The sequence below is a fragment of the Arachis ipaensis genome, chromosome B1, assembly GCF_059453495.1.
Source record: "Arachis ipaensis isolate K30076 ecotype BB chromosome B1, ASM5945349v1, whole genome shotgun sequence".
NCBI lineage: Eukaryota > Viridiplantae > Streptophyta > Magnoliopsida > Fabales > Fabaceae > Arachis > Arachis ipaensis.
This window is the reverse complement of record NC_142436.1, coordinates 100,354,399-100,370,510: the sequence shown is the minus strand read 5'-3', so window position 1 is coordinate 100,370,510 and position 16,112 is coordinate 100,354,399. Positions and strand designations below refer to the sequence as shown.

Below are 16,112 nucleotides of genomic sequence, written 5' to 3'. Positions count from 1 at the left end.
TGTTCTTGATGAATTTCTTTGTTTTGATCTTTGCATTTTCTTGTTGTGCATCTTTTCTTGTTTCTCATATGCATTTTCAAATTGTTAGTGTCTCAACATAAAAAAATTTTAAGTTTGGTGTCTTGCATGCTTTTTTTTCTTAAAAATTTTCAAAAACATGTTTTTGATGTTCATCTTGACATTCAAAGTGTTCTTGGTGTTCATCTTGACATTCAAAGTGTTCTTGCATGCATTTTTATTTTGATCTTAAATTTTCATGTTTTGCATCATTTTTATGTTTTTCTCTTTCTTCATTAAAAATTTAAAAATAATAAAAAAATATCTTTTCCTTATTTCACTCATAAAATTTCGAATATTTGAGTTGACATTTTCAAAATTTTTTCAAAATTTAGTTGTTTCCTATAAGTCAAGTCAAATTTTCAATTTAAAAATCCTATCTTTTCAAAACTTTGAGTTGACATTTTCAAAACTTTTTCAAAAATCAAATATTTTTCATTCTCCTTTCATATTTTCGAAAATTTTTAAAAGTGATTTTCAAAATCTTTTTCTTAATTTTATTCCATATTTTCAAAACCTTTGCTAGCACTTAATATTTTGATTCAAAAAAAATTTCAAATTATTACTTGCCTATTAAGAAAATTTTCAATCTTTAAATTTCAAAATCAAATCTTTTTAAATTTCTGTTTCAAATCTTTTTCAAAATAAATTTCAATCATATCTTTTTCAGAATTTAATTTCAAAATATTTTCTAACTTCTAATCTTTCAAAATTGATTTTTAAATCTTTTTCAATTAACCACTTGACTTTTTGTTTGATTATAAAAGTTTTCTATTTCAATCATATCTTTTTCAAAACCACCTAACTACTTTTCTCTCTCTAATTTTCGAAAATCGCTAACAAATTTTTCAAAAATCTCTTTTTATTTAATTAATTCATTTAGTTTCAAATTTCATTTTGTTTCTCTTTTTAATTTTTGAATTATAACTGATTTTTAAATAAAAACAAAGATATTTTCCTTTTATTTTAAATTAAATTCGAATTTTTTTCTTTTCTCCTTCTTCTATTCTTCTCTTCTTCTACTCACATAAAGGAATCTCTATACTGTGACATATAGGATTCCTATTCTTTTCCATTCTCTTCTTTTTCATATGAGCAGGAACAGGGACAAAGATATTCTTATTGAAGCTGATCCTGAACCTGAAAGGACTCTTAAAAGAAAACTAAGAGAATCTAAAGCACAACCCTCTGGAAAGGACTTGACAGAAATTTTTGAAAAAGAAGGAGACATGGTCGAACCCAATAACAATGGTGGAGATGCAAGGAAGATGCTTGGTGACTTTATTGCACCCTCTTCTGACTTCTGTGGAAGGAGCATCTCAATTCCTGCCATTGGAGCAAACAACTTTGAGCTTAAGCCTCAATTAGTTTCTCTAATGTAACAGAATTGCAAGTTTCTCAATCAGTTCTTTGCTGAATTCTTGCAAATCTGTGACACTGTCAAGACCAATGGAGTTGATCCCAAGGTCTATAGGCTTATGCTTTTCCCTTTTGCTGTAAGAGACAGAGCTAGAACATGGTTGGATTCACAACCTAAGGAAAGCCTGAACTCTTAGGAAAAGCTAGTCAGTGCTTTCTTGGCCAAATTCTTTCTACCTCAAAAGATAAGCATGCTTAGAGTGGAAATCCAAACCTTCAGACAGAAGGAAGGAGAGTCCCTCTATGAAGCTTGGGAAAGATATAAGCAACTGATCAAAAGGTGTCCTACTGACATGCTTCCAGAATGGAGCATCATATGTATATTCTATGATGGTCTGTCTGAGTTATCAAAAATGTCATTGGACCATTGAGCAGGAGGATCTCTTCATCTGAAAACCCCTGTAGAAGCTCAGGAACTCATTGAAATGGTTGCAAATAACCAGTTCATGTACACCTCTAAGAGGAATCCTATGAACAATGGGACGCCTCAGAAGAAGGAAGTTCTTGAACAGAGCAATTTATACGCTTTTTTGGCATTGTTTTTACATAGTTTTTAGTATGATTTAGTTAGTTTTTAGTATATTTTTATTAGTTTTTAAATAAAAATCACATTTCTGGACTTTACTATGAGTTTGTGTATTTCTCTGTGATTTCAGGTAATTTTTGGCTGAAATTGAGGGTCTTGAGCAAAAATCAAATTCAAAGGCTGAAGAAGGACTGTAGATGCTGTTGGATTCTAACCTCCCTGCACTCAAAGTGGATTTTCTGGAGCTTCATGAGTCCAAATGGCACGCTCTCAATTGCATTGGAAAGTAGAAATCTAGGGCTTTCCAGCAGTACAAAATAGTACATACTTTGCCCAAGTTTAGATGACGGAAACTGGCATTTAACGCCAGCTTTCTGCCCTATTCTGGCGTTAAATGCCAGAAACAAGTTGCAAATCAGAGTTAAACGCCAGAAACATGTTACAAAATGGCCTTTAACTCCAGGGAAGACCTCTACACGTGAAAGCTTCAAAGCTCAGCCCAAGCACACACCAAGTAGGCCCGGAAGTGGATTTCTACATCATTTACTTATCTCTGTAAACCCTAGTAACTAGTTTAGTGTAAATAGAACTTTTTACTATTGTTTTTACATCATGGAATCTAGGAATCCTTAGATCATTTTGTACACGTTTAGGGGGCTGGCCATTCAGCAATGCCTGGACCTTCATCACTTATGAATTTTCAACGGCAGAGTTTCTACTCACCATAGATTAAGGTGTGGAGCTCTGTTGTTCCTCATGAATTAATGCAAAGTACTATTGTTTCTCTATTCAATTCAAGACTATTTCTTCTCTAAGATATTCATTTGCACACAAGAACATGATGAATGTGATGATTATGTGACGCTCATCATCATTTTCACTTATGAACGCGTGCCTGACAAACACTTCCGTTCTACATGCAAACAAGCTTGAAATTAGCCTCCTGATCTACGATCAGAGTCTTCGTGGTATAGGCTAGAATTATTGGCGGCTTTTCTTGAGATCCGGAAAGTCTAAACCTTGTCTATGGTATTCCGAGTAGGATCTGGGAAGGGATGGCTGTGATGAGCTTCAAACTCGCGAGTGCTGGGCGTAGTGACAGACGCAAAAGGATTACTGAATCCTATTCCAGTATGATCAAGAACCGACAGATGATTATCCGTGCGGTGACAGCGCATTTGGACCATTTTCGCTGAGAGGACGGGATGTAGCCATTGACAACGGTGATGTCCAACATACAGCTTGCCATGGAAAGGAGTATGAAGGATTGGATGATGGCAGTAGGAAAGCAGAGATTCAGAAGGAACAAAAGCATCTCCATACGCTTATCTGAAACTCTCACCAATGAATTACGTAAGTATCTCTATCTTTATTTTACGTTTTATTTATCTTTTAATTATCAAATCTCCATAACCAATTGAATCCGCCTGACTAAGATTTACAAGGAGACCAAAGCTTGCTTCAAACCGACAATTTCCATGGGATCGACCCTTACTCACGTAAGGTTTATTACTTGGACGACCCAGTGCACTTGCTGGTTAGTTGTGCGAAGTTGTGACAAAAAACTAAAATTATGAACGTGCGTATGAAGTTTTTGGCACCGTTAACAAGGAATGAATGATCACGATTTCGTGCACCAACATTCAATCAAAAACAAGCTATTCACACTATTCACAATATGCACAATAGCCAATAACACAACACCATTGCAACTTCCCGGCAACGGCGCCAATTTGATGGTGTGAGAATTTAGTGTCGATTTGGAATTGATCAAAATAGGAATCACTTCGTTAATAGTATAGTCCAAACCAACAATAAACTCTCACAATCAAAGTTTAAATCCTAAAGATGTCACAATACAAAACAATTATTATAACCGAGAGTATTTAACTCCCAGGTCGTCTTCACTAGGAGTTGCAATGAAATGTCATATTATTGGCTATGAGGGATTTTTTTGGGGTTTTTGATTATAAGAGGCAAGAAATGTAAATGGCAATAAATGAAACAAGCATGAAATTAAATGAAAGTAAGTAAAAGCAATGAAAATGGAAATTAAATGACAAAAAGGACTCTTGGCAAGAAGTGGGTAATTAAGGATTCCTATCCTAGTTGTGGACCACAAACATGGTAATTGTGTGTGAATTAATCCCAATTAGTCAAGCTTACATCGAGGATCAGTCAAAAGGGCATAATTGATTCCAATCCCTAAGTCCTAGTCAAACTAGTGGGTCATTAAGAGTCAAGGGAAACCAAACCAATTAAAAATCCTCACACAATGTGAAATGGACATCCACAACTCAATTTCACCCAATAACCCAATTTCCCAATCAAGAGTGTGAAAAACTAGGTAAAAACCCCACCAAGCATTTTGTCAAACACTTGGTGGGGATGAAAAGAAAGCATGGTAAAATGACATGAAAACATAAATTGCATTAAATATAAATTAAAATAAAAAGAGTGTGCATAAACATAAAAAAGCAAGGAAAATGTGAAATTAACAAGATAACATAAAGGAATTAAGACTATAAAATAAAGAAAGGTAGAGGAAACTAGATGAAAACAAGAATTAAAAGTAGAAATTACAAGAAATTACACTAAGAAACCCTAGTTCTAGAGAGAAGGGGGAGCTTCTCTCTCTAGAAAATAACCTACATAATGCTAAATTAACCCTAATTTCTCCCACCCCCCTTTTCACATGGAGTGAGGCCTTTTTTGATATAGGAAGAATCAGCTTTAGAAAGTCCAAAAACTGGGCTTTGGAGGCCCAGAAATCACCCCCAGTGATTTGCATTAAGTGAGTCACGTGCTGGGACGTGTACGTACGCACAGGTGTGTGCATACGCACACATGCTGATTTTCTTCTTGTGCACGCGCACAGGATGTCGTGCGCACGCACACATGGCTGTGTGGTTCTTATGCATTCGCACAGGAGGTTGTGCGCACGCACACTCCAATGTGTGCTTCTCCTTTGTTTTCTTCATATTTCTCCCAATTCCATACTTTTCTTCCACTCTTATCAAGCCATTCCAACCTATTACACCTAAAATCACTCACTAAAACCATCAAGGCATCGAATGGGATAAAAGTGCTTAAATTAAGCACAAAATAGCATGTTTTCACAATTAGGCTCAATTAAGGGAGAGAACACAAAAGCATGTTATTTGGATGAATAAATGTGAGTTTATACGATGAAATCCATTCAGATCAAACCAAAATATATCATCAAATATGGATTCATCAGAGTGCCTTGAGTGTTGACGTGCAGTGAAGCTAAATTATCTACTACCTCGGTCAAGGTAGCTACGAACTCTAGTGTCGTCCGCTGGATCTCTCTTTTCTCTTGAAGAAGAACACCAAGTGTGTCATCCATTGGAGATTGGAGTGGATGGGTTCATTGCTTCGGAGGAAGGGTTCATGATATGTGGGTGGTTCATCATGTTAAGGATATGACGGTTCAACACTCTCAATCTTTTCCACTTGTTGTACAACACACTCATCCGTGAAAATGTTTTGTTTATTGCATGAGTCCCATGGGTCGAACTTTTGACTGATGGTTGCTTGAAGTTGATCCATTGCTTCCTTGAGACGATCCATTGGCTCTTGTTCTACTTCGCTATCATAAGTAGGATCATAGTGCTCTTGGATTGATGGATATTGACATTCTCCTTTGGAGGGTTGTGGTGGAAAAGAAAATTCATATTGTGGTTGAAGATTTTCATACATTGGAGGTGGTGTATATTGAGGTGGTGGTTCTTGGGAGTAATTGTGTTGGAATTGGGGTGGTTCTGTGTATGGTTCATAGGGCTCATAGAGTGGTTCGTATGGTGGATATAGGTTAGGGTCATAAGGAAGTGTTTGATTGTAGGTGGCTTGTGAGTATGGTTGTTCAAAGCTATGTTGAGGAGGGGGTTCATAGGCATATGGTGGGGCTCATTGGTAGTTCACCATGGCTATTGGATTGATATGCATCCTGGAATGGCTCTTGCTCAAAGTACATTGGTGGAGGTTGTTGCCAAAAAGGTTGATCATATGCTCGGGCTCCTCCCACCTTTGATGGTTCCATCCTTTATGCATATCCTCATTGTAGCTTTCATTCCCTACAACATAGTTGTAACCACTCTCATAGCAAATAAAAATAAGCAACAAAGTCCTAAAACTAACAAAAAATAACAAACAAGCAAAAGGTACGGTAAATATATACAATAATCAATAATAAGGCACACATTTGCAATTCCCCGGCAACGGCGTCAAAAACTTGACGGAGGAAAAATGTCGGTAAATATTTTTACAAAAATGATCACGTTGCAAGTATAGTTCTAAACTGACAAGTAAACCTCAATCAATGTTTAAATTGTTTGTCACTTAAGCAAACCCAATAAAATTAACCGAAGTATTTAAACCTCGGGTCGTCTCTCAAGGAATTGCAAGGAAGTGTAGTTTATTATTGGTTATAGAAAAGTATTTTTGGGGTTTTGGAATAAGAGACAATAAATGTAAATAACAAGGAAGTAAACTAACAATTAAGAAAAGTCCTAGCAAGGATTGATAATTGGAATTCCTATCCCCATTATCATAGTCACTTGTGATGGTAATTGCCTTTTGCTTTCAATTAGTTAACCTCTAACAATTGAAGGTAAGTCAAATGAGCAATTCAACTTGAGTTCACAAGTCCTAATCAAATATTAGAGTTAGTGAAGCCTAAGCCAACCAACAAGTCTTAACCACCAATCAACAAAAGAATTTTGATAACTCAAGAGTCTCTAATTGATCAATCCAAGTTAAAAACATAAAAAATATAATTTAAAATCCAACCAAGCATTTTATCAAACACTTGGAAGGCATAAAATAAAAAACTTAGAAAACTAACAAGACATAGCAAAATCTAAAACTAACCAAAGCAAAGAAATAACAATAACAAAGCAATTGAACAATAAGAAACGTGAAACATAAATTGCATTAATGAAATTTTAGAGTAACACATGAACTCATAAACTAAATTAGCAAAAGAAAGGAATCAATGAGAGAAGTAAATAACTAAGGTACTAGAACAAATAAAAGTAGAAGAAAACTAAATTAAAGCAAGGTAGAAAGCTGAATTTGAGAAGAATAAAACTAAAAAAACCTAAAACCTAGAGAGAAGAGAGAGCTTCTCTCTCTAGAAAACTACATCTAAAACCTAACTAATGTGTATGAAAGTAGGAATGATTGATTCCCCTTCCAGCTCCATTCTGCAGCCTCTAAACAGTGGTTTTGGGCCCAAAAACTGGGTCAAAAGCAGCCCAGAAATCACCCCCAGCGTTTTCTGTTTAGTGCAGCACGTGACGCTTTGTCACGCATATGCGTCACTGGACTTTTTAATGACCACGCGTAGGCGTCATCCACGGGTGCGCGTCGTATGCCTGCTGCGTTGGTCATGCGTACGCGTCGCTCATGCGTGTGCGTCGCTACTAGATTCTAAAATACTCAATTTCTTGTGTTCCTTCCACTTTTGCATGCTTCCTTTCCATCCTCTAAGCCATTACTACCCTGGAAAACCTGAAATCACTTAACACACATATCACGGCATCGAATGGTAATAAGAGGAGATTAAAATTAGCGAATTTAAGGCCAAAGAAGCATGTTTTCAATCAAAGCACAAAAATTAGGAAGGAAAATGTAAAACATGCGAATTATATGAATAAGTGTGAGAATAATGGATAAAATCCACTCAATTCAATACAAAATAAACTGTAAAATAGCGGTTTATCAGGTGGCTACAGCTATGGCGGAGGGAATAAAAAAGAAGGCAGAAGAGAGCTAAACACGAGTTTTCGGGGAAAAGCTCGATCTTCAGGAAGAGTTGGAGAAGGCCAAGGAAAGATATTGCCACACTTGAAGAGTCTATGGCTGAGGGGATGGATGAGATGTTTGCTAATCTGAAAGCCAAAGTCCAAATCCTTGCCCCCGAGGCCGATCTTCCTTGTTTAGCCAAGATAATATTGTGGTGGATGGGAAGATTGTCTCGGCCCCTGAAGATGATGAGGAGAAGCCTTTGCCCGACCCGAAGTCTTCGGGCACAGAGGTTGGTCAAGCTTCTCAAACTTAGACTCTCGAGGTCATCAGCGGCGAGCTCCCTCCTTCGACACCTGGTGGCATCCCGCCGTTCTAGTCTTTGAATACGACCAGACCCCTTCTGCCCGAGGCAAGGACATTATTACTGGAGATGAACTTAATCCTTTGTTGGGGATCTCTAAGTAGTTTTATGTTGATGTGTTGAATGGGCCGATGAGTGGGTCTTTTTAATGAATAATTTCTATTTGTACTAGTTGGTAGTTTTTTGAAAAATTTATTTTATGATAGTTGTAGTTTAAACAACTTTTTTAAGTCCTATTCAAACAATTTCAAGGTTTAAAGAGCCTTTCTTCATTTTAATAATGATATTAGGTCTTTAAATAATTGTTTGAATTAGCTTTTATATAGTTGCTTAGTTTGGTATTATACCTTAACAACTTTTTCAACGTTGTTTCTCTACTAGACTTATAAGTGATGTTGGCAAGTTGATATTAGTTTCCTTTATAGGTTCTGACTTCGTGTAATCAAACTTTGGCAAGTTCATATTTGTTTCTCTACTAGACTTATAAGTGATGTTGGCAACTTTTATTAATTCATAGGACTTAGCAGGGCTCCTCCCCTCAACCTAGGAGGTTTAGAAACTCATACTGAAAGGAAATACAATGTAAAATGTGTATGATGTGTGTTTCGAATGGAGAATGCTTGATAAAACGTGTAAAAAGTCTTTAAATACTAAACATATGATTAGTAAGGGTAAAATAGTATATCTAGTGCTAAAATCCACTTCTGGGGCCTACTTGGTGAGTGTTTGGGTTGAGCTTTGATGAGATCCACGTGCTATGAGGCTCTTAGGGCATTGAACGCTGGCTAGGGGGTCCTCTTTGGGCGTTTGGACGCTGGTCTCTGCTCTGTGGGCGCTGGACACATGGAAGGGGGCAGGTAGCTGGCATTGGACACAAGTTTTGGGCCTTCAAATCCGAAACAAAGTATAAACTATTATATATTGATGGAAAGCTCTGAAAGTCAGCTTTCCATAGCTATTAAGAACGCTCCATTTGGACTTCTGTAGCTCTAGAAAAGCGCTTCCGAATGCAAGGAGGTCAGATCCGGACAGCATCTGTAGTGCTTTCTCTGTCTCTGAATCAGACTTTCGCTCCAGCTCCTCAATTTCAGCCAGAAATTACCTGAAATTCCACAAAAACACAAAAACTCATAGTAGAATCCAAAAATTTAATTTTAACACTAAAACCTATAAAAACTTAATAAAAACTAAACAAAACATACTAAAAACTATATGAAAATGATGCCAAAAAGCGTATAAAAATATCCGCTCATCACAATACCAAATTTAAACTGTTGCTTGTCCCCAAGAAAATGAAACACAGTAGGATAAAAAAGAAAATTTAGATACAATAAATTTCAAAGTTTCCAATGAAGCTCAGTTATAATTTGATGAGCGGGACTTAGTAGCTTTTTGCTTCTAAATAGTTTTGGCATCTCACTATCCATTAAAATTCAGAATGGTTGGCATCTTTAGGAACTTAGAATCCAGATGATATTATTGACTCTCCTAGTTCAATTCTTTTTTATTCTTGAATACAGCTTTCAGAGTCTTGGCCGTGACCCTAAGCACTTTGTTTTCCAGTATTACCACTTTGCTTTCAGAGTCTATGCCACAGACACTTTAACTGGGTGAACCATTTCAGATTGTGACTCAGCTTTGCTAGAGTCCCCAGATGGAGGTGTCCAGAGTTCTTAAGCATACTCTTTTTGCTTTGGACCACGACTTTAACCACTCAGTCTCAAGCTTTTCACTTGACACCTTCATGCCACAAGCACATGGTTAGGGACTGCTTGGTTGAGCTGCTTAGGCCAGGATTTTATTCCTTTAGGCCCTCCTATCCATTAATGCTCAAAGCCTTGGATCCTTTTACCCTTGCGTTTTGGTTTAAAGGGTTACTGGCTTTTTGCTCTTGCCTTTTGGTTTAAAAAGCTACTAGCTTTTTCTGCTTGCTTTTTCTTTTTTTTTTTTTCCTTTTTTCTCATTTTTTGCCACTTTTTTTTTCGCATGCAAGCTTTTTCTTTTTCTTTTTGCTACTTTTTCTTGCATCAAGAATCATTTTTATTGATTTTTCAGATCACCAATAACAGTTTTCCTTTTTCCTTATTCTTTCAAGAGCCAACATTCTAAAATTCCAACTTCAAATATGCACTGTTTAATCATACATTCAGAAAAGAAAAGCAATGCCACCACATCAATATAATTAAACTATTCTTATTTTAAACTTGAAATTCATGCATCTCTCAATTCTTTTCAAATAAATTTTTTTTAGCAAGGTGAGAGATATATGGAATATTTTACAACTTTAAGACATCAATGCAAATGATCATGCAACTAGAACAGGAAAACAAACAAAACATAACAGAAAATAGAAAAGGAAAGGAAGTAAAGGAGAACGAGTCCACCTTTAATAGTGGCGGCTAGTGCTCCTCTTTGACGATCCAATGTGATGCTTGATCTCTTCAATATCATTCCTTCGCCTTTGTTGCTCTTCCCTTATAGCCCTTTGGTCTTCCCATATGGCTCTTTGATCTTCTCTTATTTCATTGAGAGTGATGGAGTGCTCATGATGCTCCACCCTCAATTCCTCCATGTTAGTGCTCAGTTCTCAAAGAGAAGTTTGCCATTGACCCAAGTAGCTTTGGGGAGGAAAATACATCCCTTGAGGCATCTCAGGGATCTCATAATGAGGCGGCTACATGTGCTCTTGTGCATGGTCTTTGGTTTGCTCTATCCTCTTCTTAATGAGGGGCTTATCCTCCCTAATGAAGATATCTCCTTCTATGACAATTCCAGCTGAATTGCATAGATGACAGATGAGGTGTAGGAATGCCAACCTTGCATTGGTGTGATGCTTCTCAGCTACCTTGTACAGTTCTTGAGGAATCACCTCATGTACTTCCACCTCACTACTAATCATGATGCAATGGATCACGATGGCTCTATCAACAGTCACTTCTGACCGATTACTAGTCGGGATGATGGATCTTTGGATGAATTCCAACTATCCTCTAGCTATGGGCTTTAGGTCAACCCTTCTTAGTTGAATGGACTTGCCTTGGGAATCCCTTTTCCACTGTGCTCCTTCCACACAGATGTTTGAGAGCATTTGATCCAATCTCTGATCAAAGTTGACTCTCCTAGTGTAAGGATGAGGATCTCCTTGCATTAGAGGCAAGTTGAATGCCAATCTCACACTTTCAGGGTTGAAATCTAAGATATACTCTCGTACTTAATTCACGCCTACTTCTTTCAGGGTTGTACTATTTTTTCATTCAATTCACGACTACTTCTTCTCCAAGATATACTCTCGTACTTAATTCAGTTAAGTCAGAATGAAGGGGTGACCCGTGACAATCACCCAATCTTTGTTACTCGCTTAGCCAAGGTCGCGTGCCTGACAACCACAAAGCGATCTACATGATGTTCAACGTAGTCATTAGATGACAGCTGGAGTATATTCTCTTGGGTTTCTAATCTAAGATTAGAACCTTCGTGGCATAGGCTAGAATCATTGGCAGCCATTCCTGGGATTCGGAAAGTCTAAACCTTGTCTGTGGTATTCCAGTAGGATCTGGGAAGGAATGACTGTGACGAGCTTCAAACCTGCGAATGTAGGGGAAAACTGATAGTGTGCAAAAGGACAATGGTCCTATTCCGATGCTAGCGGGAACCGACAGATGATTAGCCCTGCGGTGACAGCGCAGATGGATTTGTTTTCATCCGAGAGGATCATACAGCTTGCCATGGAAGGAGTTAATGCATGGTTGGAAGAAGGCAATAGGAAAGCAGAGGTTCTGAAGCAATAAAGCATCTCCAGACGCTTATCTGAAATTCCCACCAATGAATTACATAAGTATCTCTATCCTATTTTATATTTTATTTATATTTTAATTATCAAAACCTCATAACCATTTGAATCTGCCTGACTAAGATTGACAAGGATGACCATAGCTTGCTTCAAGCCGACAATCTCTGTGGGATCGACCCTTACTCACATAAGGTTTATTACCTGGACGACCCAGTGCACTTGCTGGTTAGTTGTGCGGAGTTGTGAAGAATAATTGAGATTACAATCGTGCGTACTAAGATGTTGGCGCAGTTGAGATCATAATTTCGTGCACCAAGTTTTTGGCACCGTTGCTGGGGATTGTTCGAGTTTGGACAACTGACGGTTCATCTTGTTGCTCAGATTAGGTACTTTTATTTTATGTTTAAGCTTTTTTTTTATTTTTAATTATTTTCGAAAAAAATTTCAAAAAAAAATTTAATAATAATAAAAATATATGTTCTTCAGAATTCTTAAGAATGAATTCTAGAGTTTCATGAGATATGTTGAATCCTGGCTGGCTGTTAAGCCATGTCTAATCTTTTGGACCGAGGTTTCACTTATCCTTAGAAGAGCTTCTTTGTCTTTCTCATCAATTTAGCTGTTGTATGTAATGTCCTGCTGAAGCTTGGCAAGCCATGTCTAATCTTTTTAAACTGAAGCTTTAGACTAACATTGCATGATTCCTGGAATTCCTATTAAAAATTTTGAATTTATTTTTTTCCAATTAATTTTCAAAAAATTACAAAGAAAAAAATAAAATCATAAAATCAAAAATATTTTGTGTTTCTTGTTTGAGTCTAGTGTCAAATTTTAAGTTTGGTGTCAATTGCATGTGTCATTTATGATCTTCAGGTTGTTCTTGATGATTTTCTTTGTTTGATATTTAAATTTGTCTTGTTGGTGTCTTTTCTTGTTTTTCATATGCATTTTTTAATTATTGGTGTCTATAGAATGAAAGTTTTTAAGTTTGGTGTCTTGCATATCTTTCTTTTTTTAAAAATTTTCAAAAATATGTTCTTGATGTTCATCTTGATCTTCAAAGTGTTTTGGTGTTCATCTTGACATTCAAAGTGTTCTTGCATGCATTATTAGTTTTGATCTTAATTTCTTGTGTTTTGCATCATTTTTATGTTTTTCTCTTTCTTCATTAAAATTAAAAAATAAAAAAAAATATTTCCCTTATTTCACTCATAAATTTTGAAATTTGAATTGATTTAATCATAAAGTTTTAAAATTTAGTTGTTTCTTATTAATCAAGTCAAATTTTCAATTTAAAAATTCTATCTTTTCAATTCTTTTTCAAAAATCAAATCTTTTTCAATTTCCTTCTTAATATTTTCGAAAATTTTAAAGTTCGATTTTCAAAATCTTTTTCTTATTTTTATTTCATATTTTCAAAATTAATGCTAACAATTAATATTTTGATTGAAAAATTTTAAGTTGTTACTTGCCTATTAAGAAAGGATCAATCTTTAAATTCTAGAATCATATCTTTTAGTTTCTTGTTAGTCAAGTAATCAACTTTAATTTTCAAAATCAAGTCTTTTTAATTTCCTTTTCAAATCTTTTTCAAAATAAAATTCAAATCATATCCTTTCAAAATCATTTCTAAATTCTTATCTTTTCAAAATTGTTTTTCAAATCTTTTTCAATTAACCACTTAACTTTTTGTTTGATTTTAAAAGTTTACTATTTCAATCATATCTTTTTCAAAACTACCTAACTACTTTTCTCTCTCCAATTTTCGAAAATCACTAACCACTTTTTCAAAAATCTTTTTAATTAAGTAATTTATTTAATTTTCAAATTTTATTTTATTTCTCTTTTTAATTTTCGATACTAACCAATAATTAAAATAAAAACAAAAATATTTTCCTTTTATTTTAATTTGAAATTCGAATTCTCTCTCTCTCTCTCATCTCTTTCTATTTATTTATTTATTTACTAACACTTCTCTTCTTCTTATAATTCGAACCCATTCTCCCTCTCTGTGTTCGAATTCTTCATCTTCTCTCTTATTCATTCTACTCTTCTATTCTTCTACTCACAGAAAGGAATCTCTATACTGTGACATAGAGGATTCCTATTCTTTTCTGTTCTCTTCTTTTTCATATGAGCAGGAGCAAGGATAAGAACATTCTTGTTGAGGCTGATCCGAAACTTGAAAGGACTCTAAAGAGGAAGCTAAGAGAAGCTAAAGCACAACACTCTGGAGAGGACCTGACAGAATTTTTCGAAAGAGAAGAAGAGATGGCCGAACCCAACAACAATGGTGGAGATGCAAGGAAGATGCTTGGTGACTTTATTGCACCCTCTTCTGACTTCTGTGGAAGGAGCATCTCAATTCCTACAATTGGAGAAAACAACTTTGAGCTTAAGCCTCAATTAATTTCTCTAATGCAGCAGAATTGCAAGTTTCATGGACTTCCATTGGAAGATCCTCATCAGTTTTTAGTTGAATTCTTGCAAATCTGTGACACTGTTAAGACCAATGGGGTTAATCCTGAGGTCTACAGACTTATGCTTTTTCCCTTTGCTGTAAGAGACAGAGCTAGGACATGGTTGGACTCACAACCTAAAGATAGCCTGAACTCTTGGGAAAAGTTAGTCAATACTTTCTTGGCCAAATTCTTTCCACCTAAAAAATTGAGCATGCTTAGAGTGTAAGTCCAAACCTTCAGACAGAAGGAAGGTGAATCCCTCTATGAAGCTTGGGAAAGATACAAGTAATTGATCAGAAGGTGTCCTTTTGGCATGCTTTCAGAATGGAGCATCATATGCATATTCTCTGATGGTCTGTCTGAATTGTCCAAGATGTCATTGGACAACTCTGCTGGTGGATCTCTTCATCTGAAGAAGCCCAAGAACTCATTGAAATGGTTGTAAATAACCAATTCATGTATACTTCTGAAAGAAATCCTGTGAATAATGTGACAACTCAGAAGAAAGGAGTTCTTGAGATTGATACTTTGAATGCAATATTGGCTCAGAATAAAATATTGACTCAGCAAGTCAATATGATTTCTCAGAAGAAACAGGTTTGGCAATAGTAAACCCTTTCTATCATCTTCTCAGCAACAGACAGAGAATTCTAAGCAGAGCCACTCTGACTTAGCAACTATAGTCTTTAATCTATCTAAGACCTTTCATGACTGAAGCAAGGTCCTCCATTAGAAATTTGGAGTCACAAGTGGGTCAGCTCAGTAAAAAAGTTACTAAACTCCCCCTAGTACTCTCCCAAGCAATATAGAAGAGAATCCAAAAAGAGAGTGCAAGGCCATCAACATACCCCACACGGCTGAACCTATAGAGGAGGGAGAGGCAGTGAATTCCATTGAGGAAGACCTCAATGGACGTCCACTGGCCACTCAGGAGATCCCTAATGAGGAACCAAAGGAATCTAAGGCTCATACAGAGACCATAGAGATTCCACTGAACTTACTATCGCCATTTATGAGCTCTGATGAGTATTCTTCCTCTGAAGAAGATGAAGATATTATTGAAGAGCAAGTTGCTCAATATCTAGGAGCAATCATGAAGCTGAATGCCAAGTTATTTGGTAATAAGACTTGGGAGGATGAACCTCAATTGCTCATCAAAGAACTAAATGATCTGGTTCAACTGAAATTACCTCAGAAGAAACAGGATCCTGGAAAGTTCTTAATACCTTGTACCATAGGCACCATGACCTTTAAGAAGGCTCTGTGTGACCTGGGGTCAGGTATAAACCTCATGCCCCTCTTTGTAATGGAGAAACTAGGGATCTTTGAGGTGCAAGCTGCAAGAATCTCACTAGAGATGGCAGACAATTCAAGGAAACAGGCTTATGGACTTGTAGAGGATGTCTTAGTGAAGGTTGAAGGCCTATACATCCCTGCTGATTTCATAATCCTAGATACTGGGAAGGAAGAGGATAAATCCATCATCTTTGGAAGACCCTTCCTAGCAACAGCAAGAGCTGTGATTGATGTGGACAGAGGAGAGTTAGTCCTTCAATTGAATGAGGACTACCTTGTGTTTAAGGCTCAAGAATCCTCTTCTATAACCATGGAGAGGAAGCATGAAAAGCTTCTCTCAATACAGAGTCAAACAGAGCCCTCACACTCAACTTCTAAGTTTGGTGTTGGGAGGCCAACATGAAGCTCTGAGTATCTGTGAAGCTCTCT

The 16,112-nt window shown here is 36.3% G+C and overlaps 1 non-coding gene across 1 annotated transcript; it reads right to left on the bottom strand.

Moving 5' to 3' along the window:
- Window positions 1-14,598: 14,598 nt before the first annotated feature.
- On the bottom strand, window positions 14,599-14,702 carry LOC148577647 (small nucleolar RNA R71). Its single transcript, XR_015903545.1, has one exon. It is a non-coding gene; the product is annotated as a small nucleolar RNA R71 (small nucleolar RNA).
- Between the last annotated feature and the right edge of the window lie 1,410 nt (window positions 14,703-16,112).